This window comes from Ceratotherium simum, chromosome 5 (assembly GCF_057802395.1).
Source record: "Ceratotherium simum simum isolate JZ-2026a chromosome 5, ASM5780239v1, whole genome shotgun sequence".
Lineage (NCBI taxonomy): Eukaryota > Metazoa > Chordata > Mammalia > Perissodactyla > Rhinocerotidae > Ceratotherium > Ceratotherium simum.
In genome coordinates this window covers 60,821,019-60,848,207 of record NC_141904.1, presented here as the reverse complement: position 1 = coordinate 60,848,207, position 27,189 = coordinate 60,821,019, and the positions used below count along the sequence as shown (strand labels likewise).

At 37.4% G+C, this 27,189-nt stretch overlaps 1 protein-coding gene across 5 annotated transcripts in view; it reads left to right on the top strand.

Annotated features, from left to right (window-relative positions):
• FHIT (fragile histidine triad diadenosine triphosphatase) overlaps positions 1–27,189 on the top strand; it is a 1,358,981-nt gene that overhangs the window by 156,992 nt on the left and 1,174,800 nt on the right. For 4 of the 5 annotated variants that reach the window (XM_087431270.1, XM_087431266.1, XM_087431267.1 and 1 more), the window contains one exon: positions 15,672–15,717. The exons of the other annotated variant lie outside the window; for it this stretch is intronic. The gene's annotated coding sequence lies outside the window, so the exon portion shown is untranslated. The remainder of the gene's footprint in view (positions 1–15,671; positions 15,718–27,189) is intronic. 5 annotated transcript variants of the gene reach the window in all.

Sequence of the window (27,189 nt, the reverse complement as noted above, 5' to 3'; positions counted from 1 at the left end):
TATTTATTATTCATGCGACAAACATCCATCAAAAACCTTTTGAGGGCCTGTCATTTGCCAGCCCAGTGGCAGTTGCCGTAGCTTCTAGAAAAATGGAGATATTTTAGCCCGTGAGATGTGTAAGCTAAAAATGACTCAGGAATAACAGGAGATAGAGTAAAGATACTTGTGAAGCCAAAGTAGGGGATGCCTTGTAGGTATTTAGAAGATCTCACTGTCTTCAACCTTTTTATTATCCTAACCTTTCTAAGTCTCTTTCTTCCTAGACTTTTAAATGCATATTTCTTCCACATTTTTAATCTCTGAAATCGGGGTATGTCTTATAATTGATGCTTACTTATAATTACTCTAGGTAGGCAGGGTTGGGACACAACTGTTTTGGCCTGCACGTGTGTGAACTTTGAAAGGGTCAGCATCAAAATTCGCAGAATGGATGTCAGTGGCTTGGAAGAAAATCGCAGAAACAATAGTGGAGCACTAACAGAAGAAATGCCTGTCCACTTGATGACACAGGATGGCAACGGCTGTAGGGATCTCCTCAATTTCCTACAGCTGGGAGTGAAAGAGTCAGCCAGTGTTGTCTGACTCGGACCTTGTGTCTTACAAAATTTATTATGGAAAATTTCAAATATACACCAAAGTAGAAGTAATAGCGTAATGAACACCTATGCACACATCAGCTGGCTTTAATAATTATCAACATTTTGCCAATCTTATTTCATCTATCACCATTTTCTTTCTTTTTCTGTTTGTTTTTTTTTTTTTCACTTGAATATTTTAAAGCACATCCTAGCTATCACATCATTTCACCTGAAAATTTTTCAGTGTATATCTTTAACGATAAGGACATTCCCTCGTTTACTTAAATACCATGCCATCATCACAATTAATTAAATTAGCAATGATTCCTTAATATGTCCTTTTGTAGTTGTTTTTGTTCAGGTCGGAATCCAAACGAGGCCACACACTGTACTGAGTTGTTGTGTTGCTTAAGTCTCCTTTATTTTCTAACAGTTCTCTTACTCCTTTCCCCCAGTGTCCCTGATTTGTGGGAGAAACTGGATTGTTTGCTCTGTTTGTATCCTTGTGGTAGTGTTTAACTTATCCTTCAATTGCTTGGTATTTAGTCTAAAGTCTTGATTAGATTTTGTAAATTTTTTTAGGCAAGAATACTTCATAGGTGGTGCTCTGTTATGTCCTATTGCATCACAGCATGAAGCGCATAATGATGGATTGTCCTTTTTTTAATGAAGCCAAGATTAATCACTATGTTCAAGTGTTGTCAGCCTGTTCGTCTGTCACCAAATTCCTCAGTATGCTTTCATCTGATTTTAGTGTCCGTTGATGATAGTTGCCTGTATCTGGATATAGGCCTTATTTCATTAGGGGTTGCAAAATGGCAGTTTTCTAATTCTGTCATTCTTCCTCTGCATTTATTACAGTGGAATTCTTCTATAAAGAACTTTTTCTCATCAACCATTTGGCTACCCTAAAATAGCATTTATATAGGCAGGAAAATACTTATTTCTTTACCATATTTCAATTTTCAGATTAATGAATGAATGCCTAGTTACTTCCAATTAGTAACCAAAGAGGTTTTTTTATTGTAAGAACTTAAAAATATATGTATTTTATATGTTGTAATTCGTCTCAGTCATTAATCTTTTTGATGCACAAATTTTCCCATCCTGGGCCTGTAGGGACTCCTTCAAATATCTTTTCAACTGTTTTCAGGTGTCCTTCATATTGTTTTATTTTTAATTGTTTAAATTTTTATTGTATGAAATGTCAGATGTATGTAAAACTAGACAGAATAGTGTAATTAATCCCCGTGTACCCATATCCTGCTTCCAGAGCCATCAACTCATGGCCAGTTTTGTTTTTTTATACTCCAACTCACCTCCCTCCTCCCATATTTCTTGTGGCTTCATCCTTAAATATTTTAAGTTTCAATCCCATTAGTCTTTAACTTTGATCTTTCTACCACAATGAGATGTCCCCGGTAGAACATGTGCTTTTAACCACTTAACTTACTGCACTGATTAATTAGGGCCACACCAGCTGCTTCAGCACATAAACTTCAAAATGGAATATGGCTTAAACAAAATTGGAGTTTATTTTTCACTCAAATAATAGTCTGGTATTGATGGTCCTGGTGAGGGAGTTTTCCTGTTGGGATGATTCAGGAATCCAGGCTTTTCCCATCTTGTGTTTCTGCCTTCCCCTAGGTCCATGATGCTGTCTGTATCTAGCCAGTGGAAGGGGAAGAAAGGGCAAGAAGTTACACCCATTTCTTAAAAGACAACTCAGAATTGGCACACATTCCATTGGTTAGAACTCAGTTATATGGCCACACAAGCAGGTCTGTGCAATAAGAATAATTGTCTGGAAAGAAGAATATATGAGTTTTGGGTGACTAGCTTTCAGTTTCTCCCACATTGCACTATATATTTAAGAAATCCACAAATAATTCTGAAGTTCGCACTTTTTGTCATCATCATCATAATTACTTTTGTTATGTCTTTAAGGTATTGTTCTAGTTTATTAAATGCATTTTACTGGCTTAAAAGAACTAATACTTTCCAAACAAGGGCGTTGAAGAAAATCAGTGATGAATGATCCTTTGAGTGGTTTCTTTTCATTATTATTATTATTATGGGATCATACCTGTCTGTAGATAATAGATGGGTGTTTCTATCTTTGTAAGGAGGGAAGGGTGGATACCAGCAATTTGAGTTTGTCAGATTTCTGAAAACCTAGGAATTATTTCGAGAATAAACAGAGATAGTTAATATCCATGACTGTACACAGGTAGAAGAAGGTCCAGCAGTGTTGCTGGTCCATAGATAAGTCAAGAGCCCCAAGAGGAATGGTGACTGCGTGGACTTGATGGCCATCTCTTGGAAGGTGAAGATTCAGTTTTAATATGAGGGTATTAAACCTTGTTTTAGTAAATTCTAAGCTGACTCTTGACATCCATTGTCCAGAGTGCACACAAGGGCAGAGAGGGGAAGCCCCAGAGGAGAAAGGAAGGCAGAGAAGGGCTGCCAAAGAGAGGAATCTCTATCTCTGCATTATATTGCTGATTTCTGTGTGTGCTCCATCCCTGCTGGGTCACCAGTCTGGGCCAGGCCACAGCTGATTATGGGCTCTCTGCAGAAGCAAAGGTTTTCCCTCTAGGGGGAATAAAGTATAAGTAGCTTCTAGTGTATTGTTGCCATCTGATTTGGGGGAAGATGGCTGAATAGGGATGACTATTGTGAAACAGTCTGACAGCAGATACCCATATTCATGTATAAATATTTAATAGATGCAACAAATACCACACACATCTCTACTACCCCTGGCCCTTGGGCCACGTGCAGTTTACTTAATTCTATGTATATCCCTTAGTCTAGTTCATGGTTAAAGTTAGAAAACTGTATCTGTGTTGCTTCATCTCAAACATGCCAAAATATTAATATTATGGTGTCACAAAAAGCAGTGACCCTTTTCTCAGTGATGTGCTTTTTAACAAAGTAGATAGTCTCTTTCCCTATGGGCCCCGATTAAACTATTGTCATTTTGGATGGACAAATAAATTGGTGGTCCATAAACTTATACATTTTTCCTAAATTGCTCTTTGTGCAAAATAAGATTTTCACTGACCCTGCTGATTCTCAGGAGTACTTCCAGTCCAACATTTAAAAAACAAAGAAGGCTAAGAAATTCTCTGGATGTATGAAACTTGATTTAGGTAAAGGGTTACAGTAGATGCTGGTAAAATCATTGTGCCTCTGAGTTTTGTGAAGTGATGAGTGTTTTTATTGTGATTCAGCAAACATTTTAGGTCATACACAATAATCTTTTACATTTTATTTCTTTTGAGACAGTTTTAATCCAAAGCAAGAAACTACCTTTCCCATAACATCAACCTTTTAAGACCTTCTTGCACTGATTCTTTATATAAACCTACATGAATTATTGTCATCAAAAAAGGGCTTAATTTGGACATTGAAAGAGGAGAGTGAGGTTCCAGTGTACCCCTTTGAAGTTTGCAAATGGCTTTTCCCATCCTGAAAAACCTGAAGTGTTATTCACAGAGACTGCAACCCACAGGAACTTACTTCACACTGATGCTCCTTCCTCTCTACCATTAAGTAATGCTGCTTGGCTGCTGAAGGAGAGCCTGGCTTTCAGAAACATCTTCAATTTGGTAATAATATTCTCTTCTAAGGGCTACAGTAGCCCAGAGTCAGAAATCCCTCACAACAAATTTTGGAGAGGCCTAGGGTACAAGGGAGCAAAATATAGTAAGAACAGCTGTGAGAATTAAGTTTAAGACTTGAGGGCCGGCCCTGTGGCTTGGTGGTTAAGTGCGCGCGCTGCAATGCTGGTGGCCCGGGTTCGGATCCCAGGTGCGCATCGAGGCACCACTTCTCCGTCCATCCTGAGGCTGAGTCCCACATACAGCAACTAGAAGGATGTGCAGCTATGACATACAACTATCTACTGGGGCTTTGGGGGGAAAAATAAAATAAATAAAATCTTTAAGACTTGATTGGTTTCCCTATATAGGTAGATCTCCCAGTAAGGACTTCACCAAGTGTCTAAAGAAAGCTTTCCCTAAAATGTTGGAAATTCTGGTGTTTCTTATTAGCTACAAGTGTAGGCTTTGTAAAATAGCAGTGTTAGTAGGAGTGAAACTGAGCATTTGATTTGTGCTAGGTACCTCTCTAAATGCTTTTCACGATTACCTCATTGTTTTAGAAATTGCAGCCCCATATCGATAGCCTTTATGATTTTTGTCATTTTCTCGTACCTTTGCTATTACTTAATTTTTTATTTAAATGAATCATTTAAAAATTATTATGAAAAAAATTTAAGTATACAGAAGTGGAGAGAACAGTACAATGAATTTCCGTGTACCCAGAACATAGACAGGGCAGGCTTCATGGGCATGCAGCCCATGTAGTTGTACAGCATCCATGGCTTATTAAGGCCCCATGCTTGGTTTAATACTCTACTGCCATTGTTTTTAAATTCTTGATAATTTACGAATAAGAGGCCCTGCATTTTTATTTTGCATTGAGCCCTGCAAATTATGTAGCCAGTCCTGTACCTAGAGTCAATAATTATCAAGATTTTTGCTACATTTTCTTCGTCTATTCCCTTTTATTTTTCTTTCCGCTTCCCTCTTTCTTTATCTCTCTTGCTTTCTTTCTTCTGAAGTATTTTAAAGCCAATCTCAAACATCCCTTCACTTTACTCTGATGTACTTATGTAGCTCTAAAACATATGGACATTTTTGTACTTAACCACAACGCCATTATCACATCTAGAAAAATAAACAGTGATTGTTTGGTATTATCTAATCCTGCTTCACAATCATACTTCCCCAACTGACTTGAAAATGTCACTTACTGTTTTTCTTTTTTTTTAAATCAAATTCAAACAAGGTCTGTACATTATGTGACATATGTCCCTTAAGTCTACTACTCTAGAGAAATCTTGCCTCCATTCCAGCCTACTTGTTACAGAAACAGAGTCCCTTGTCCTATAGAAGGTCCCACATTTTGTTTTTCTGTGGTGTTATCCAACTTGTTTCTCCATCCCTCTTATTTCTTATACTGGAAGTTATCACTAGATTTGACTTAATGTAAGTGATCTTGGCAAGAATGCTTCATAGATGGTGCTCGGTGCTTCCTACTGCACTCACCAGGAGGTATCCAGTTTGGAACCACTGTTAGTCATGCTCAGATTCATCACTGGGTTTGGCAGGTGACTGATGCTTCCATTGTAAAATTCTCCATTACTTTTTCACATGATGGTCTCTTCTATTGATGGTTGTTACCTAAATCAATTATTTCATTACATGATTACAAAAATCATGATTTTCTAAATCTGTTATTTCTTTACATTTATTAACCAGCCTTTTCTGTGAAGTTTACTTTCTCTCATCAACTAGGACTATTTGGAACCCACTTTTTCTTGTCCTTAACTTAGATTTGTCCTAAGCAATTATGTTAGTTAGCTTGATGTTCTAGTTATATATATTTTTAATATGCTTGGAATTAAACACATAATTATTAAGATAAAAAGAAAATCACTCATGTATAGTCTAGTATCACCTGTTATATTCCCAGTGGTATATGTGCCAGGTTTTGGGAAACACCATTATTTTCTCTTCTTTACAGATGAGGAAACCATGGCACAGCGAGGCCAAGCAACATTCCCTGGGTGGGTCTTGGACTGCAACCCAAGTGCTCTGACACCAGAGCCAAGCTATGACCACCCCAGTCTCATAGCACTTTTCTAGGTGCTCAAAGTTTTGTATATAAAAAGGCAGGCTGATGTGTGTGTGTGTGTGTATGTGTGTGTGTGTGTGTGGCAGATTAGCCCTGACCTAACACCTTCTGCCAATCCTCCTCTTTTTTGGTGAGGGAGATTGGCCCTGGGCTAACATCTGTGCCCATCCTCCTCTACTTTATGTGGGATGCCGCTACAGCATGGCTTGTAAGCAGTGCATAGGTCCACTCATGAGATCTGAACCTGCGAACCCTGGGCCGCCAGAACCAGGGTGTGCAAACTTAACCACTACACCACCAGGCTGGCCCTCAAGGCAGGCTGATTTTGAGGTGGGACCAAGAAAATGATTTTATAATGGCAAACCAGTGAGAAAGCCCAAAACTCTCAGATAATTGATATCTGTGTTCTCACTTTCAACTGGTGCCGCCCCCATGACCAGTGTGATTTATTGTATTTACAAGTTTGAATCAATAATCTGAGTACATTAGAGCCTAGATTGACCTAATAAACTTCTGAAACTTCCCCAACATAAATGCTTTTGTAGTTTTTGGATGAAATACTAATTTAAGAAAATAAAAAATTTTTTCCTTTTCTTTCTTATTCTTAATAATCTAAAACATATCTCTATAAGACAACAAATGGAAACCACTATTGCAGTTTTTAGAAAGAAAAGGTTGTTGCACAAGCCAGCCTAGTGAAAGCAGAAAGCTACGTTGTCTTCAGGCGAGTTATTACCCAGCCCCTTGAATCACACGAGGAAATGTCGAGTGCCTTTGAGGCGTCCCTATACCATAACCTGAACTTTTAGTTACGAAACTTGGATGCAAAAATTTTGAGCATCGTCTCTGACTGTTTCATTTGATTTGCCTTTCTATAGCAGTGAGATTAAAAGTCACATGAAGACCTTGGCGGGATTTTATCTATTGGAAACATAGATTATCGAGGAGCCAAGGGAGTGAGGTAGAGGAACTAGGTGGAGCAAAAGCAGAACCTACCTCGCAAATTTAATTTTTACTGGGAAAATATCAAATTACCACTGCCTGACAGTGACATCTTCTTGGATAATATTGAGAAAGAAGATAGAAACATATTAGTTAATTCTATGTCATTCAAGGAATTTTAAACTCTTAGGAGTAATTTAGTCTAATCCCTTCAATTAGCACTCGAGGAAACTGAAGCCCAGCTAGTTTAAATAATTTGTCCTGAAATTAACAGCTAATTAGTTGCAGACCTAGAATTGGAGCTCAGGTTTCCTGACTGACATACTAAGGTACTGTATCAATAGTTATTTGATTGCAAGTGACACAAACTGATTCTGATGAACTTGAACAGAAGAGTAATATATATAGTGGATTAGGGTAGCTTACACAGTCTAATGTCAATTTTACTATAATTTTTTTTTTGGTAGGGAGGTGAGGAGTAGAAATGGTTAAGTAATGACAAGTTTTTTTTTGTGTGTGTGTGTGAGGAGGACTAGCCCTGAGCTAACATCCGATGCCAATCCTCCCCTTTTTTCTTGAGGAAGATTGGCCCTGAGTTAACATCTGTGCCCATCTTCCTCTACTTTATATGGGATGCCGCCACAGCATGGCTTGACAAGCGGTGTGTCAGTGCGTGCCCGGGATCTGAACCTGTGAACCCCGGTCCGCCGAAGCAGAGTGCGCACTTAACTGCTTGCACCACCGGGCCAGCCCCTGTTTTTTGTTTTTTTGAGGAAGTTTAGCCCTGAGCTAACATCTGTTGCCAATCCTCCTCTTTTTTGCTGAGGAAGACTGGCCCTGGGCTAACGTCCGTGCCCATCTTCTTCCACTTTATGTGGGACACCGCCACATGGCTTTGATAAGCAGTGCATTGGTCCATACCTGGGATCTGAACCTGCGAACCCTGGGCTGCCAAAGTGGAGTGCGTGAACTTAACCGCTATGCCACCGGGCTGGCCCCTGACAAGCGTTTTTTAAATTAAAAACATGACAATTATCATGGATAGAATGTAAAAATACATTATTTTAAAAAATGTATTGAGGTGAAATTCACGTAACATAAAATTAACCATTTTAAAGTGAATAATTCAGTGGCATTTAGGACATTGACAGTGTTGTGCAACTGCCACCACTATCTAGTTCCAAAACATTTCTATCACTCCAAAATAACTCTAGCCCCTGTCAGCTATTAATCTGTGTTCTGTATCTATGGATTTACCTCTTCTGGTTACTTCATGTAAATGGAGTCATACAATACGTGACCTTTTGTGCCTGGCTTGTTTCACTTAGCATAATGTTTTCAAGGTTCATCCATGTTGTAGCATGTATCACTATTTATTTCCTTTTTACGGCTGAATAATATTCCATTGTATGTATATACCACAATTTGTTTATCCTTTGACCCACTGATGGACACTTAGGCCATTTTCACCTTTGCTATTGCGACTAGTGCTGCTCTGAACGTGCATGTACATGTATCTGAGTTCCTGCCTTCAATTCAGTAATTTTACATTTTTTAGTAGTCACATTAAAAAGAGTAATAAGAAACAGATGAAATTAATTTTAATAATTTATTTTATTTAGCCCAATATATCAAAATATTACTTTTTCACCCTATAATCAAATATAAAAAATATTTATGAGATATTTTACTTTTTTTTTCATACTAAGTCTTTGAAATCTGGTGTGTATTTTACACTTACACAACATCTCGGTTTGGACTAGCTACATTGCCTGTGACTGGTGGCTACGGCATTCGACGGTGCAGTTCTAGGCCAGGGATGGCACACTTTTTCTGTAAAGGGCCAGAGAGTAAATATTTTCGGCTTAACAGGCCATGCAATTTCTGTAGCAACTACTTAGCTCTGCTTTTGTATCAAAAGCCGCCGTAAATAATGTGTAAACAAAGGGATGTGGCTGTGTTTCAAGAACACTCTATTAACATAAATAGGTGGTGGCCATATTTGGCCTGTGCCATAGTTTCCTGACCCCTGTTCTAGGCTGTCCCTGTTAGCCCTGTCTTCAACAGAGGAGTTTCTCTCCTCCTCAGTTAATTCCTTATACCTGTCAGTCTCTTTGCTCACTTCTAGTGTCTTATGTATCCAGCCTCCAGAAATGGTTTTTGTCTGCTCTTTCTGGTTTTGCTGTACCAATATGGGGGTGGGATATAGAGGGGTGCTTCACATCTTGGGAGCGACTCCTGTGGGTAGGTGAGGGAAGCCAAAGAGACCATTAGGTTCTCTGGCCTCAGAGTGGGGAATATAGAAGTTATTGTATACGTATACCTGTGAAGATTCACCTGCTAGCATGTCTCCTATTGCTTTAAAGTGTTCTCTGAATCCTTCCCATCCACAAAAGACCTCTTCAAGTCTCCTAATGTTAGAAGGTTCCTGGCTTCAAGAGGGAACCATAAGGAGGTTAAAATTGAAACTGTAACCTTCATGTGGACAAGGTACTGTAGCATGTAAACTTCTGTATGTTCAGCAGTTAGCACAGTCCTTGCCTATAGGAGGTCCTCAACATATGCTTATTTAATGAATTAATGAATGAAATAAGAAAGAACTGCAGTTTTGGACTCCCGTCACTCAAATTGGTAATAATTTGGTTACTAAAATCTCCTCTTATGTTCTGGAGCTTAAAAGTCTTATGCCCAGATGCATAAAAATGATGCTCCTTGATTCACTCACATGAGCATCTGAGCAGTTAATTCCCAGTGACCTGGCATGCCTTGATTTATTGTTCATTTGACTTAATTTACTGAAGGTGACCTTACTCTATTTTTCTGCCAGAACTCTGGCTGTATCACAGTTGGTGGTGGTCCCCAGGGAATAAATCGCAGGCCATGGCTCTCAGTCATTTTAGGACTGCGTCTTCAATATGACTTTCATGTAGTGAATAGGCCTTGAGGCTGATGATAGCATTTTCTAGACAGGCTACAGTGACCTCTAATTCTTAGAACTGTGGTTGGATTACCTACAAGAGACCAACAGTCTCAATTGTGGGTGGAATGTGTCATTGTTCCTGGGAACTCTGGAAAAATCAATTTAAATGAAACTCCATACCTTGATTTCCAAAGCTTGGGCATTTATCTGGGATGGAGTTAGGTTAAAAAAAAAGCTTGGAACTATTGAACAGATTTCTGTGTCTTTAAGAAATATATGTAAATTAGTAACAAAGTAATCAACAAGTTTGGAAGATGAGGCACTTAGGTGGAGTTTGACCTTTCTGGCACTTGGGTGACTCTGATTTGCATTCCTCAGGATTTGCTAAAAGTGTTTATAACAAGTGTGGCTCCAGATTCTGGGTGGTAACCTGTAAGACCTTGTGACTGCATATTAATGGAGACTCTGAAAAGGTGTCTGAATTTCACAGTGATAAATTTTAATGACTGCTGTTTGTGTATCATTAACAGGCTTCTGGTGGTTACTAAAACTTGTAAACAAAGTCATTTTGCCAGTGCAGATATTGTCTTTCTAGACCTGAATCTGACCTTGAATTAAAACAAACAACTTTTGCTTATAGTCCTTTTCTGGTGAACTGAATAACATTGAGATGGTGTTGAAGCAAGCCACTCCTCTGCTCAAAACCTTGCAAGGGGCCCTCGTTTAACTCCAAGTAAAAGCTCAAGTCCTGTAAAATGCACAAGGAGGCCCTTCTCCCTACCCAGGACCCTTACCCCTCTGCTTTCCTACCCCCCTCCACTCTCACTCTCCTCCAGCCACGTGGGCTCCCTTGCTGCTCCTCAAACACACCTGCCATGGGGTCTGTGCACAGGCTTTCCCCTTTGTCTGGAATACTCTCTCTGCTGGCAAACAGCCCAGCTCTCCTTTAAGGTAACTTTTTCAATGAAGCCCACTAAACCCACCACATTTAAAATTCCGGCTGTCCCTCCATCTTCCTGATCCCTCTAAAGCTGCTCTATTTTTAATTTTTGTCTTGAGCCATTTAACTGCCCAACATACCCTTTAATTTAGTCACTTATTTTGTTTATTATCACCTGCCTCCCTGCCACTAGGATCTAAGCTTCCCAGGTACAAGGATCTTTGTCTTCTTTCTTCAGTGATGTGTCCCAAGTGCTTAAATTAGCTCTATCCAATAGAAGTTTCTGTGATAATGGAAACATACTGGTAGTCAACTAGCCACATGTGCTAACTGAGCACTTAAAATGTGGTTAGTGCAAATGAACCCCTGAATTTTAATTTGATTTAATTTAAATTAATTGAGATTTAAATAGTCACGTGTTGGCTAGTGGCTACTTATCATATTGAACAATACAGATCTTGGAGGTTAATTTATTGAATGAATGAATGAAAGTCTGGGTCTCTAGATCAGTGCTTCCTAAACTTTAATATGCAAAAGAATCACCCGGATTCCTGGGGATCTTGTTAAAAATGCAGATTCTGATTCAGGAGATCTAGGGTGCAGCCCAAGATTTTGTGTTTTTAACAAGGTCCCAGGTGACATCTCCTTATACTTTAAGTAGCAAGACTCTGAAAGACTAATCCTGCCTTGCTTTTAGTTTGTGTGTTTACTGAGATGGGCCAGGTGGGTTCTTCATTTCCTGGACAAGAGAGATTATTGAAAATTACCTGTTAGACCCAACTAACAGCCTACAGGCCCACAAGACTACAAAAAGGGAGAAATTTATTCCCTTATCTGTGATGAGAATGTGATTCTCCTTGTCCCTTTTCTCTCTCATTTGGTTGAATTCAGTTGTGGTTAATTTAGAAATTTCTTTCTTCAATTCTGGTTGCTTCTATATCAGTTTGTAGCCGCCTAATATACTCACTTGACTTGCAATCTATTTTTCCAGGTCACTGAAGATGTGTGCTAGTTACCCTTCACAAAGAATTTTCGAGTGGTGCTGGACTACTCACTTCTGCATCGTTCTATTATCTGGGATAGCTGGCTAAATCAAACTCCCACAGTAAAAAAAAATCTCATCAATCTTTTCCATTGTTATAATCACATTGTTCATCTACAGAATAAACATCACCCAGTTATTCCCTAGGGAGGAGTTTAAATCTTGTTCATATGCCTTACTTTGCCACAAATCTTTGGTTATTCTTCTTAATTATCATGTAGTCTTTTCCAGGTGGATTTTTGTCAGAGCACTAAATCTTGGTGCAGATCAATTTTTAGGTGTTGTTAGTATTTAACAGCAATTAAGGTACTGATGAATATATGTAATATCACCTGATTTATCATTCCCTTATAAGCTCTTCACAAATATATCAGAGGCACAATTTACAGGATCTGTCAGGAGAAAAAGGATAAGATCATCTTAAAAATTCGACTTTGTTTTGTTTTTCGTGGAAGAGGATGAGGAGTGGGTGTGTATTTGAACTCTTCTGACAAAGCTCTAGTTGAGTCTTCCAGCCTTATCTGCTGTGGCTGTGCCTGGCCTGGGCCTGCAAGAATGTTCTGGTACCTCAGGGCTACTAACTGGCCCTCAACATACCCTGTGTTTTTTGTTTGTTCTCTGTCCTCTGCTTGGAATGCCCTATACCCAATTCCTGCACCCTCCCCACAACACCACCACGTAAAGACAACCTTTTCAACACTGAAGGCTCACAACAACAACAATCGCAGTGGTAGGTAACGTTTGTTGACCACCTTTGTGTACCAGGCACTGTGCTAAGCACTTCACATGTTTCCCATTTGACCCTCGCTACAATGCTCTGAGCCAGGAGTTACTATCCTCCTTTTGCAGATAAGGAAACAGAGGCTTAGAGAGGCCAAGTAACTTGCCCAAGTTCACATAGTGAGTGAGTGGGGGAGCCTGGGTTTCAGCCCATGCTGTCTGATTCTAGAATCCTTCCTCCTAATTATTAGTCCAAACTGCTCAGATTTCTCCTTCTCCCTGGGACTTTCCTCCTTTCTCTTGTTTGATGTGAGGCAAATGACGCTGGTGCATTTACCCGGTCTGAGTTTGAACTCCTGGCTCTCCTCAGTCGCTTCGTTGCTCCTTATACCTACCACTGCCCTTCCCTTTGTATTATAGGTTTGTGTAGTTGCCCTCCCTGCTCAACTGTCCTGGAGACAGGGAGGGGCATATTTTACTTATTTTTGTATCCCCAGCATTTTCATGAATTGTAGAAAGCTATCTTGACTTTCCCTAGTTTGTGGTTCTATATAGTAAATTTTCCATAATAATGGTGGAACTTGCTATGTGCTTACCTCATCATCATGCGGGAGGAGAATACTCAGTGTACTGTATTTAAATATAATAATCCAATTGGGTAGACTCAACTGAAACTAAAACATTTTACAACCCAACTTGACTCCTTTGAAGATGAGCCTGGGGCTCTGTGGAGAGCTTCTAGTTTACCTGTAGTTTAAAACAATGGTCACTTTAGTGATGTGCTGGTAAGTTTTTAACCACTGGCTCTCCAGAAAAAAAATATTATAAATTTTACTGATATAAAGCATATATAGCCAATAGTTTACAAATAATAATAAAATAATCACTATTCTTTATCATAAATTCCAGACAGCCAATAGATTCTCACATAACACTTTTGTTGATTTTGTCGAACTCTTATATCCATAACCAGTCTCTGTGTGCAATTGGTGAACAAGTGCAGTTCTGTCATAAATATTGTCTAATAGTTTTAAATACTAGAAGAATATGTCATTACTTTTTTTGTTCCACTCAGAATATAACAGTTACAGACATGGTGCACTTTAAGTTTAATCTGCATTTTCTTCATCACTCTCAAAGCAACAAAACAATATCAAGCCTTGATTTGTAGCATTTGCAAATTTGTCTGATTTCAGATTATCAATGTGACTTTACTGAAAGTGGAATTGGGAAGAGATGCACAGTAGCACTCCATTATACAGCATCTCCACCATACAGATAAAATAGATGCACATAACCTTAAGAGTATGGATAATAGTAAAAGAATTAAGAAGGGATGAACTTTGTATATTTATTACCTCTTCAAATATATTTATTTAGTGTAAGTTTTATATTATAATTTACATAATTATATAACCTAATTGTTAATAATGGCTGTGTTTAACAATTTTGTTGTTGTTAGTGCCATTGAATTAATTCTGACTCCTAGTGACCCTGTGAACAGCAGAGCAGAACCCTGCCCAGTCTTTTTGTGCCATCCTCTCACCTTCTGGCGCTGTATCAGACAATGCTCCACTGCTATTCATAGGGTTTTCATGGCCAGTTTTTTCAGAAGTATGGGTGGCCAGGTCCTTCTTCCTAGTCTGTCTTAGTCTGGAAGCTCTGCTAAAACCTGTCCACCATGGGTGACCCTGCTGGTGTTAGAAATACTGATGGCATAGCTTTCAACATCACAGCAACACGCAGCTGCCACAGTATGACAACTGACAGACGGTTGGTGTGATTCGATGAGAGTGCTGAATCTTAACAGCGAGACCGCCAGGGCTGGCTGCAAACTAGCTTGCAAAATTCCTGAAATTTAACAATGGCCTCTTCTAAACCCAGAGGTGGCTCGAGCACACCACTGGGTCAGTCCAACTCACAAGTGGTATTTGGTTATCAGACTTGGGTGTGGGGAGGACAAGGCTTGAACTCCAGCTCTACCCTTTTACTTTCAGTTATAGATTAAATTTCTTAATGTTTTTTAAAGCATATTGCAAGTTATAAAGTATTTTATAAGTCTTAAGATTTCCCAGATCAGGTAAGATGGGTGAAATAAAAGTGCAGCTAACATTTTTGGGTCTTCTCTTTGAGCCATGCCCTGTGCTAAGAGCTTTACTTGCATTATCTTGCCTGGATTTCTTTGGAGATAAGTTCTATTATTACCTTCATTCTATAGAAGGGAAAACCAAGTCTTGGAGGAAATCAGAGGCACACTGCTCAGTGTTGGCGGCGGGACTCAGACCCATACCCCAGAAGCACTCTTGGCTTCTGCTGAGGAAAGCAGAGATGAGAGGAAGAGAAAAATGGCAGTTGAAGAGTATGGAGCAGGCTCATTGATCATATTTCTCTTTTTTCTTCTTCTCCATTCTTTTTCCTGATGTGGGTGTGGTGGTGGGAGAATATCCCTTTCTTCCACCTGCATATAAAATCATTCCATGCTTGTTGCAGAACAACAGAAAGTGCATAAAACTATAGAAGTAAAAATAAAAATGACTTCTGCTTTTATCACTCAGAGGTAACCAAGATTTTAACTTTTAGGAGTATATATCAATAAAATTTTATGTACATAGCATATAAAATGTAAATAACATATAATATGGAAAATATCGATGTATTCTTTTATTTACTTAACAATTATTTTTTCCATTGTTATTTCCTGGAAAGGGTAATCCTTTTGAGAGCTATAGCCCTTGGCTATTTGGAAAATAAAACCTAGGAGCTGGAACTACAGAAACAGAAGCTACATATAATCATTACATCTTTTTCTATTTATTGCAGCCTTTTCCCACAGAAGATAGTCACCAGATATATTAACAAGTACTACGTGAGTAATTTGAGCTTAACTTCCATTTCTTACCTTTCTCCACGCCTTGGTGGATGGCAAGTAGAAGAGCCAACATATGGATGATCCATAAATTCAGTACCTACTTCCTGATTTATTTCATATCTGATCTAACCTTGAGAATACTTGCTGTATTTCCATGCCTGATCTGTAAATCTGACTTCTTCTGAAATCTGTTTATTACAGCCTTGTTGATAAGGAAGAAAGATATGATTTTCATGTTGAAAGCGCTTATCCCTTCAAAAGGGGAAAGCAAACCAACATTCATACCTGGGTTCAAGCTTGATCTTCACACATCTAGCACTTTGGAGACATTGCCCATGAAGAACAAAATCACATGGAGTGACATTTTGTCACTGACCTAACTAAGGGTACTTCTGGGGCCTTTAATCTACTGCGGCAACGATCATATTTGACCACAGTCAGTGAAACGTTTCCCCTTTTATATTCAGTTATGTGACCAGGAAAATCATTTAATAAGCTCTGTCCCCAGCTCATGATATATAAGTCCTGTGTGGTTTGGCCTAATAAATCCTTATCCCTGTCTTGATCTTCAGATGTCTAACAGGTCATATTACTCTGAAGGAAATGTTTTCAGATTTTGCGCATAAGATGATGTTGGTTGTTTTCCTTTTAAGATGGCCAAGCTGTATAGAGATGGAAAAATAACGTCTAACTGGGAAGTTGAGAGAAAGTGAAGAAGGGATATTTTGTATTGACAATTACTAAATATAGGCAAGGTGATGTTAAAAACATTATAATCTTTACAGCTTTTATAAATACTAGCTTGAAAACAATGGCATAGTTTAGTCCATACTAACCAATAGTATGGTTAGGGCTCAAAGAAGAAAAGCTGTCTCTTGTACATTAATCTAAGTTGCTCTGTCAAGATTGTTTCCCGAGAAATTATAGTGGTTATTAACAGAAGGGATGTCTAGTATATTTATTGTATGGCATATTGTTAATAGCAATGATCATATTTCATTTTAAAGATAAATTTTAAAAATCATAAAATTTGTTCTCTTTTGAAGTATTTTGATAGCTTGATTTAAACTACTGTTTTGTTACAGTATATATTTAGTTGGCACTGTTAGAATATTCCAGCTTTATAAATTTAGCGATAACTAGCTTCTTGATGATCTGTTTTTCTTTCTTTATATACTTTGTTCCACACATGTAACCATAAACCTATAATTATATAGATGTTTTTCCTTAAAAAGAAAAAGAAAAACCAGATGGAAGCTCTTCCCTCCAGAAATAAAACTCAGCCTTACCAGAGAATTTAAAGCTTCGTAGAAGTGTTAGCTGTGCCTCTTTGAAGACCTAAGTGTAACAGTTTTCTAGTATTGAGTGGAATAAAGTTAGTATTTAGAGATTGCATCTCTATAGCTTGATTAGGTTTTCTTTTAGAGAGAACAGGGTTGAATTTCATATAAAAATGCTTAGTATTATATATTTTTATAAAAGTGAGTCCTTTGGAGTTTAGTCCTGTCGCTCCCTTTTCCTCCTCAGAAACAGATTTATGACTTACTCTGTGTAGGTCATGTGCAAAGACACTGTAAATGACGAGAGTGTAACCCTTATGTGCAGCAGTATCTCCTCTATCCTGTTTGCATCATAAATTTCACTTTATACAATGTCTTATTATCCCATTGTTTTCCCAATTTATGATTGGATTTTATAATACTGTCCAAGATGAAAATCATATGAATAAATGAAGATGTTATCTTAGACATTCCTTTACTCTCATGCCTGGAGACGAGGTAGTCTGACTTGAACAGAAAAAGAAATGACAGCTTTTCTCCGAGAGTTCTGAGTAAGAATGTGAAAGAGGTTCATGGGAGCCAGCTCCTGGATGCTGTTTAAAGCTATGGAGAAAAGAGTCTCCTTTTGCATTAAAACACCAAGGTATAAAGACTGTTAAATGTGTTTCATAGCATCACACTATGCAGAGTATGAGTGTGAAAGAACCTACAAGGCACTAAATTTTTGAAATCTCATTAGATGCTGCTAACACAGCAATTTCTGTTCCCACATGCAGTAATCTATTAGACTTCCTAGTCAATATGTTGAAGAGACTCAAAATATACTTATTCATTGGTCTTATTTTCAAAATGTACTATTGGCTTGTTCATTCTTTCCTCCCTCCCATCTCTTGCATGCCCCTACCAGACATAGAATAGTACCTTATAACATTCAAAGCAATAAAAAAGAAAATAACAGAACTGAACCACTTTGTATTGGGGACTTGCCAAAATAGTGTTAAATCCAACTAATAAAGAAAAGTTCTTTATAACCAATCTCAACTGTTTAACCTCCAATATATAACATATTGCAAAAAATATACAGACAATACATGGATATAGTTAATTATGAGGTAGATATGGGTACATTGTAGCTGATATATCAGATATTTTATAGATTAAAAAGTAAGTATGCAGAGCCCTTCTAAGGAAGGTTCCTCCTATGGAAGACCAGCCTAATTTGTCTACTATGTAAAAACAGAAAAACCAAACTTCACATCAGAAATTGTCATTTAATTTAATTGTTCATGCTTTATTTATTCCATTACTGTGAGGATGACTGCTGGTCTGTCTAATTTAGAATCTCAGTGCTACTCTGTCCAGTTTATTATCTTTAAGGTTTATCAGCTGTGCGATCAAGCTGAACTATTTGTGTTTTACTGAAGATAGACACATTGAAAGAGAATGTAGGACCCTAGGGACGATGGAAATAGTTATAACAGAGGTTTAAATTAGAACACGTATTACTCCCATGTATGAGAGAACGACCAAAAAAAAAAAAAAAAGTATAAAGAAGTGATTTAATTAGACACTCTGTGATTTATAATTTATTTTTAGTTTTTGCTAATTTGATTTGAAAGCAAAGGGAAGAATATTGGAAAGATTCCATTTTACCTTATCTCGGTAGCCTTAAAAATTTGCTTTGAACTTTCATTGCTGGAATGATTATCATGTTGCTGGACTGTTGCCTATGGATTCCTGACTGACCAACAATCTGTGGGCCTTGGGAGAGGTTTGTTTCACAGTTAAATCCCCTCTCTGGCTAAACTTAGGAAAACCAGAATTCAATAACTATTTAGAGAAAATAAAAATTGGACATTTATTTCCCCTTCAAACTTACATGAATGGGAAATGTACATGACATTTAAATTCCTTAACAGCAAGTTGGTTTGCCATTTGCTCACAAATAAAAGTTTAGAATTCTCTTGCATCTTTTCTAAGTTGGAAAAAAACCCCAAACTTTATTTTTCCATGATTAGTCACGTGTATCCTATTGCCTTATTGATTAGGGCCTCTTTGGGAGTCAGACAAACTAATACATATTTAAGTCCTGGTGCCATCACTTCCTAGCTGGATGCATTTGGGAAAATTACCATTTCTCAGCCTCAGTTTCACAGTCTGTAACATGAAATGAAAAAAGCATTTACCTAAATGGTTGTTATGAAGATTAAATTAGATAATGCATATATACTGCCTGGCACATAGTAAGTGTTCAATAAAGGATTGCTGTTATTTTTATTACTGTTATTAATTCGTCATAGAGCTCAAGTCCTATTGTTGAATTCCAGTTGAGCTGTTGCTGTTGGCTCCTCTCACATCTTCTTTTTCCCTTTTTGGTAGACTGCCCAACTTTGAAATGTGCTTTGTTACCATCTTTCCCAATATTTTGTAGCAATTCTTTTTTTCTCAGCCACTTCTGCATGAAGCAGGTGTTCCTTTTCAGTATCAGCTGATTATTCTGAGAAATATAGCTTAAATAATGCCTTTATTGAAGAAGATAATGCCCCTCCATTATGAAATTCTTCACAGTGTTATTTCAGCAAATTATTTGTTCGTTCATTCATGCGTTTGTTCATTTCGTACACATCTGTGGGGCATTTTAGATACCACAGTGACAAAACTGAACTCCTGGACCCTGTCTTCAGGGAGTCTAATGTGAGCCCTGATATGTCCCTAATCGTGGCTGATGGGAGTACAAGTTGTATGAGTGATCCACCTGATTCATAGAAAAGAAAAAAACACAACTGTCATGGGAAATAAGGCCTAATTTTTTCAAAACTTGTGTTACTAGCCTTCATGATTCTTGAATGTGCCCAGAAGTTCCCTTAAGAATCTCCATAACTGTTTGTATCAGCTCATCTTCTAATTAAACTTGTTTTCCTTCAGCTAACATTCAAAATAATTAAAGCTCACACATTATTATTTTCCGTTGTTCTCATTACTTGTTTTGCAATAGGGTTGTTTTTGTGAAATTTTGCCCTTGCATGTGTACAGGTCAGCTTTTGCGGAAAAACCTGGGCGTCTACACCCATTTGAGATTTGTTTCTGTATTCCTATCAGTGTACAGACTTTTAGAACAGATCGTGTTTGTAAATTGCCTGTGTGCCTCATATGAATTTGCCTTTAGTTTGCATGCACACACAGATAATTCACACATAGAGGATTCCTCTGGAGAGCCAAGTTCATGCTTTATGGTTGCTATGAAAAGACAGGTGCTCCTTTCCTTAGTGATGGAGCCGTGCAGCTGAGGGTTCTTGTGCACTCTGATTCTGTAAATCAGATTTCTCACTGAAAGAAATGTTGAACAGACACAAAGTCTGGTTTCCGTATACCCGGATAGCTGCAGGCTCTTATCCGTAAATGGCCCATTATCACCGAGTAACTTTTAGGAAATTAGGCAACGTAAATTTATTTTTGCTTAAGCAAATAGGTCCTAAATGGTAAGTTCCCAAACCCTCTGTGTCTTTTCAACAATGCCTATACTGAAATGAGCATTTCTTTGTTCTACTCTCTTATTTGACTCTTTTGGCAATTTCCTACTTATTTTTATTATTTCCTGTTTTCCACCCTAGGGACAAACTCTTTATTATTTTTTAAAGTCTATGTTCTGTTAATCACCATATTTCCATTAATCATTCATCACCTTCCCTTTTCCTCCACTTTCCAGCCCTCTGTCTGTATTCAACCCAGCTGCTTCTCACTTAAATTATGCTTAATGGGATAAGAGGCCTTGCCCAGGAAATCAGGTGTCTTATAAGCTTTCAGAGAATTTCTTAAATGTATTTACAACTTTTATGAGAGCACATCCTCTTTGGACCTGCTTCCTTCTGTTTGAAAGAGGCCTGTACACATGGCACAGATGTTCACAGAGACCTATGGGAGCAGACAAGTAAAGAAGAAATCTCAGAATAGTTATGTCTTTGAACAGCTTAGCAAATAGTCTTCAACACTTACTAGATTGACAAAATTTTTAAAAAAGAAAAAAAAGTCCTTTTGAAGATCTGTATTGTTCCTCCGTGCTTTGACCAGTGCCAGTCCTTGGAAAGTTCTGGCCTCTTTTTCTGCTTTTCATCCCAATTGACCCTCAAGTAAACAAGTAAACATTTGCCAATAGTCACTATGCTCCAAACTCAAACCCAGAGGCTTAAAGTCACTAAAGTGGAACACAAAGGAGAGAGAGAGAGAGAAATTGGACCACATTCCCCTACGTGCTTCATCTGCTTTCTTTTCTAACAACCAGGAGTGGAACCATTGCGTTATATCCAACTGAAAGCACACAATTGCTAATCTGAACCAAGTTCCGGAGTGTTGGTTTGCTTTAAAGCAAAGAAACAGAAAGCCATAGTGACATTCCCGAAGGCATGCCTCCAAGTTCTTAATGTAATTACTTCTTGGTTCCTGAGATGCAATTAATTAGATAAAAAGAGATCAAGCGTAATCTAAAAGGATATAGGAGATTTCCTAAATAGGAGTGACTTTGGGCTTCCGAGCCATGATAAGAAGTCACTAGGTCTAGGACACAAACATCTCTACCAGCCCATTGTTATGGCTGGAAAACCTCTTGAAGTCAAGAACCTCTGAAAGTTACATAGAGAAAAGTGAATTGGAGGTGTAAAAAGGAATTTTTTCCTTCGAGTCTACAGGATGTTTTCTTAATTTATTTCCAGCATAGTCTTTCTCTACCTGGGGTTGTCTGCTTTAACTGACATCAAGGCTGTTTTATTGAAAATTTTTCAGATTCTTGATCAAGCACTTAGTCTGACATACTTTGTCTATTGTTACTGCTAATTAAATTTCACTCTGACAGCTGACCACCAAGTCAGGCCCTATTTTGTCTGAGAGCTTCTTTGATTTAGAGAAAGTACCCTATCTGGCAACCTCATCTATTGTACCTCCTTTTTACAAATATCCTTTAACAGGCTTTAAGATGAGAGAAAAGAAGATCTTTTAAAATTCCTCATAATTTTCTTTTAAGCTTGGAAAATTGTGAAGTCATGAAAGCACACAACTATAGATTAATGTAGCTCTTGAGCCTCACAGCTGCTCGAAATATATCCCTACCTACATCTTTTATTTCACACCCCCGGGCACACACCTCATCCTCTTCCAGCAACAAGGAGTAAATGGTGATGCTTGCCAGAAACAAAGGACGTGAGAGAAGGGAAATAAATGAATATCAGTAAGTTTTCTAGTCATAGCTAAAGAATCATGGAATCTCGTTGCTGGAAGGGCCCTTAAAAATTGTACATTGTGTTTCCAGCCTTTTGTCCCCTTTGAAGGAGAGAGCAGAAATCCCCACAGCAGTTCTCACTGTTGGTAGGGGTATGCAGGTAGCGATGTAGCTTGAATCAGAATCTGGAAGATCGTGCTATGTAGGTATTCTGTCCAGAAAATTCCTCCCTTGGGATATGGCCCTTCTCGTCTGCCCTCCTTTCCCCCTTTCCTGCCCCACCTCAAATCATTGGTTTAGAGCAACCTTCTCATTTTACAGATAAGAAAATGGAGTTCCATAGAGAGGTCAAGGGGCTTATAAAGATCATTAGACTTGAAGAAATATTTTTTTCCCCTTGTTTCATTAGGCATTTCTTATCTCAGAGAGAAAACTATGAAAGAAATCAGGCTGGTATTGCTGTTGGAATAAGAACTAGATTAAATAATAGATATTCTTGTTCTCAGATGAAAAATTATTCATGTTTTAATCTTCTTTATTGTGAATTAGTGATAAAATTTAGCCATGCCATATTTGAAAAGGCCTTGCTGCTTGAAGTTGCCCACCTTCTTCTCTGATATCATACCATTTTATCACCTCCTCTTCTTCCTTTCTCCCTTCTTTTCTGTTTTCTTTTTTTGCCATAGTGAACTCAATAACATATTTGTGAAGACACTTTTTAAAAAAAGGATTATTCCTGAAAATCTGCTACAGAATCAAAGCAACACATTTGTATTTTAGACCTAAAAAGTGCAAAGCCTGCAAGTAGAATGCATTTTTATAGTCACAGAGCCACATTTTAGAAGCACTGGAGGAGATTGTTATTTGGAAGAACCTGGTAATGAGTCTAATGGTAAAGCAAATAATTAGTATCACATTTGTGTGGACCGTTCGTCATTCAGTGATTTGGAGACCTCAGCTGTTAGGACACCCAATTTCTAAGGGGACAGTGGATCAAAGGGCAAAGCTGAAAATGGGGCCAGGAAAGCACACCTTCTAATTCCAGAAATAATAATAAGGCAAGAGAAACAGAGCAAAAAGCTCTAGTTTCTTTGCTTTCTAAACCTTGAGACTTTTGGAAAAACTAGAGGCTTCAAATTTTTTATCCTAAGTTTAAAGGAATGCAAAGGACAAAATTTCTGGCTTATTGTAAATTTTAAAATTAAATGGTTTAATCATTTTTTAAGTATATTCATTTAGAATATTAATTCTATAATGATTTGATTCTCACCCTTGTCTATTTAAAAATGTAAAAACAAGTTCTTTTTTGGTTGAAAATTGTACACCATTTCCTTTTCTCTTTTAGTTCATATTTTCATTTACTTACCTCACAGAATTTTATCAATGTAAAATGCTTAGAAGGTTTATTGATCATCTTATAGTCTCAGAACCATAAAATAAAAAAAAAATTTCCTGAATCCATAATCCTCTAAGTTCCAAAATTAGATCTGGTTTGAATTTTTATGACTATTAACACAGATTGATCAAAACCACAAATATTTAACAATATTGATAAATAATTATTAAATATAAAATTTAAATTTATCGAGACTTTATTAATAAGATGGACAAGGTTGTTTTTTTAAAAATAGTTTTTGTATCAAGTCAAATATTTATTTCAGGAGTGGGGGATTTAGCACAATTCCAATTTTTCTAGATGTAAACATTGAGAAATTTTTCTTACATAAATAACTGGATGAAATTGGAGAGTTTTTTTTTTTTTTGGTGAGGAAGATTGGCTCTGAGCTAACATCTGTGCCAATCTTCCTCTATTTTCTATGTTGGACGCTGCCACAGCATGGCTTGATGAGCGATGTGTAGGTCTGCGCCTGGGATCTGAACCTGTGAACCCCAGGCCACCAAAGCGGAGTGCGTGAACTTAACCGCTACGCCACCGGGCCGGCCCCAAGATTAGAGAGATTTTTATGTTACTGAATTTTTTAAACTCCTTACCAGTCGTATGCCATAAATCACAATGATTTCACATCAAATTATTTTTCGTGATTCGTCCTCTGACAGCTCAATTCGTTTTCCTTTAGTTTTGTTGAAGGGAAAAACTGACTTGCAAAAGGATTTGTTAATCAGTCACTCGAGACATTCATTTTCTCTGTTTCTGGGAAGTACACCAAAGGCTTACCAAAGCTTCTCAAATACCTACTAGTTATACTTGTCGCTCTTTCTCTTAGAGGCACCATGTTAAACTTGATATACTTGGAGTTGGGAAAATAGAAATATTCCAAAATGCAATCCACCTCTGCAGATGCAATTTTTTTTGGACAAAATGCTTTATCTTATCACATGCTTTAAATAAATTTCATCAAAACTTTGGAGCTGCAGATTTGGCTCAATTTTATGGAAAATGTCTACCATATAACCTATTTTGAAAAACTTATTTGTTGAATCAATCTGCTGGGTCAGGTTTGCTTTCTTTCAGGTTGAATTTTTGCATTCAAATAAACTTTCTCATGGGCCTCCGAAAGACTTACCTTTTCACTTTTGAATTCTCAGTCTAAAATGGATTGCTAGATGTGGTGAGTAAGCTTGCAGTGAGTCTGCCCCTGGGAGAAATAAGGCAGCTCTACTGTTGGTATATCTTATTGATTCTCTTTTTGCTTTGTTCTCATGGGACTTTTTCTTAGGAGCAATGTGTTCTTTGACAATGGCTTGCAAATGAAAAGGCAAAGTCCTTAAACAGAAATTGTCATCCCTGTGACTCCTTGACTACATGTGCATTCTAGACAGATCAATTTTAGGAAAAAAGTTGAGCATCTGGAAGTTGATTCTTTTAAAAATATCTGATTCTGTGAACTCCAGTTGAAAGACCACTATTGTAAAGTTTGTAAAAATCAGAAGAATGAAGATACATAACAGCCTAGGACCATTTGGTGTATTGATGATTAGTTTTAACCCCCTTAATATGTCCTGAGGATTTCAATAATTGACGTTCATATTCATGATCTGGATTCATTAAGAACAGTTTAATTATGAGGACAAATTTCTGCCTAAAAAGGCATTTCAGATCAATTTCCATGCAACATGAATAAGCTAAAGATAAAAGGTAAACTCTTTGATATTGCAAGTGGTAAATCCTTGGAATTCATGTCTTTTGCACCTAGTTCTCATGATGAAATATTTTATGAATTGTCACAAATAGGGACCTCTTCAAGACCAGTTTTCTGGAATTTTATAACCATGTTTGTAAAGGATTTGGAAAATTCTTTAAGCTAATACAAGAAACCTTCTGTAATCTAAATCTAAGAACTGATAAATAAGCCAGTGCATGTAATTGCTTATCACCTGTTACTTCAAGATTTCCACCTGGTAGAGAGAAAGAAGCGTTAGAAGGTCAACTAAAGAACACAGAAATTCTTCATATTAAAGAACGTGAATTAAAATTATTTTATCTTTCCAGTAATGTATCATTATGCCATTACTCCTACATATACTGAGAGTTCAATGGAATTATATAGATTATATTTTTATACTTTCTGTAAAACATAGAACCGTCAGCTTCCTATATTATCCACTCCTCCCTACACAATTCTGCTACAATGAGAAATGTTCAAATAGATCTTAGAACCAATTAATTTATTTTGTATACAATTAAACTGGTGATATAAGAAATACTAGAAAGAACTTTAGATATGTTTCTTATAATATTAGCAATATCACACTGACAGTACTGAAGGTAAGCTTGTGGTCTTAGGGTAAGTTATTGTGCAGGCATTTGCAGTGTCTTCTTTGGCCATTAGTCAGAACAAAATATCAAGATTGACCTTCCTTGGTTGTTTGGTCCAGGTAAACAACAGGTAAACCCGGATGTTGAGTGGCTATGCATGATACGTAACCTCACTAAACTTTAGTTTCTTCATCTGTGAAATACGATGATAATAATACTTATTGCATAGGATTGTTGAGTCAAACAAATGATTGAATGCACATACAGAACTTTATAAGATCTTAATAATAGCCATTATGATTATTAGTCGGCCTGAAAAATAGCCTGAGTGGAAAATATGGACCAATATTGGTTCAGTTGAATTAAGTGTTTGCAGTTTGTTGCAAATTTAAGACCACTCCAAATCTAGTAAATTCAATCATTTGTTTATTTGTTTACCATTTACATTTTTTTTTTTTTGTCATCAAATGTAGGAATGCTTTGTCATTGTCTTAGTCCGTTTGGGATGCTGTAACAAAAATACCATAGACTGGGTCACTTCAACAACAGAAATTTATTTCTCACAGTTTTGGAGGCAAGGAAGTCCAAGATCAAGATGCTGGCAGATTTGTTGTCTAGTGTGAGCATGTTTCGTGGTTCATAGAGGACCATCTTCTTGCTATGTCTTCATATGGCAGAAGGGGCGAGGGAGCTCTCCAGAGTCTCTTTTATAAGGACACTAATTCCATTAAATGACTTAATCATATAATCATATGGGCCCAAAGGCCCCACCTCCTAATACCATTACATTCAAGGTTAGGATCTCAACACATGAATTTTAGGGGGACACAAACATTCAGTCTATGATAGTCATCAAGTATATTAATAGTGTAGACATTTTTTGTAATAATTGGAGATATGCCTAGAGACACTTCAAGTGACATGATTATTCTTGGAACATTGGCATTTGATGTTAATTACCATCTCTTAATAGTTTCAAGATGCCACTTAAGTAGATGAAGCTTCTTGCAGTATAAAAGATTTTTAATGTAAATTTTCTTTACTAATGACTCTTAAGGTAGGTCTAGGATATCACCTTGTCATAAAGTTCCCCCTAAAATAGAAAGGAGATCTTCAGGCTCTTTTCATTATTTCCTAAATGGTATTAGTACCACACTGACTATGAAAAGGCTACCCAAATGTCTCATTTTCCTATTTTTGACTTGGATTATGTTAATTCTGTGTCCTATTGTTGGTGATTTGTGGTGATTAGACATTCCATC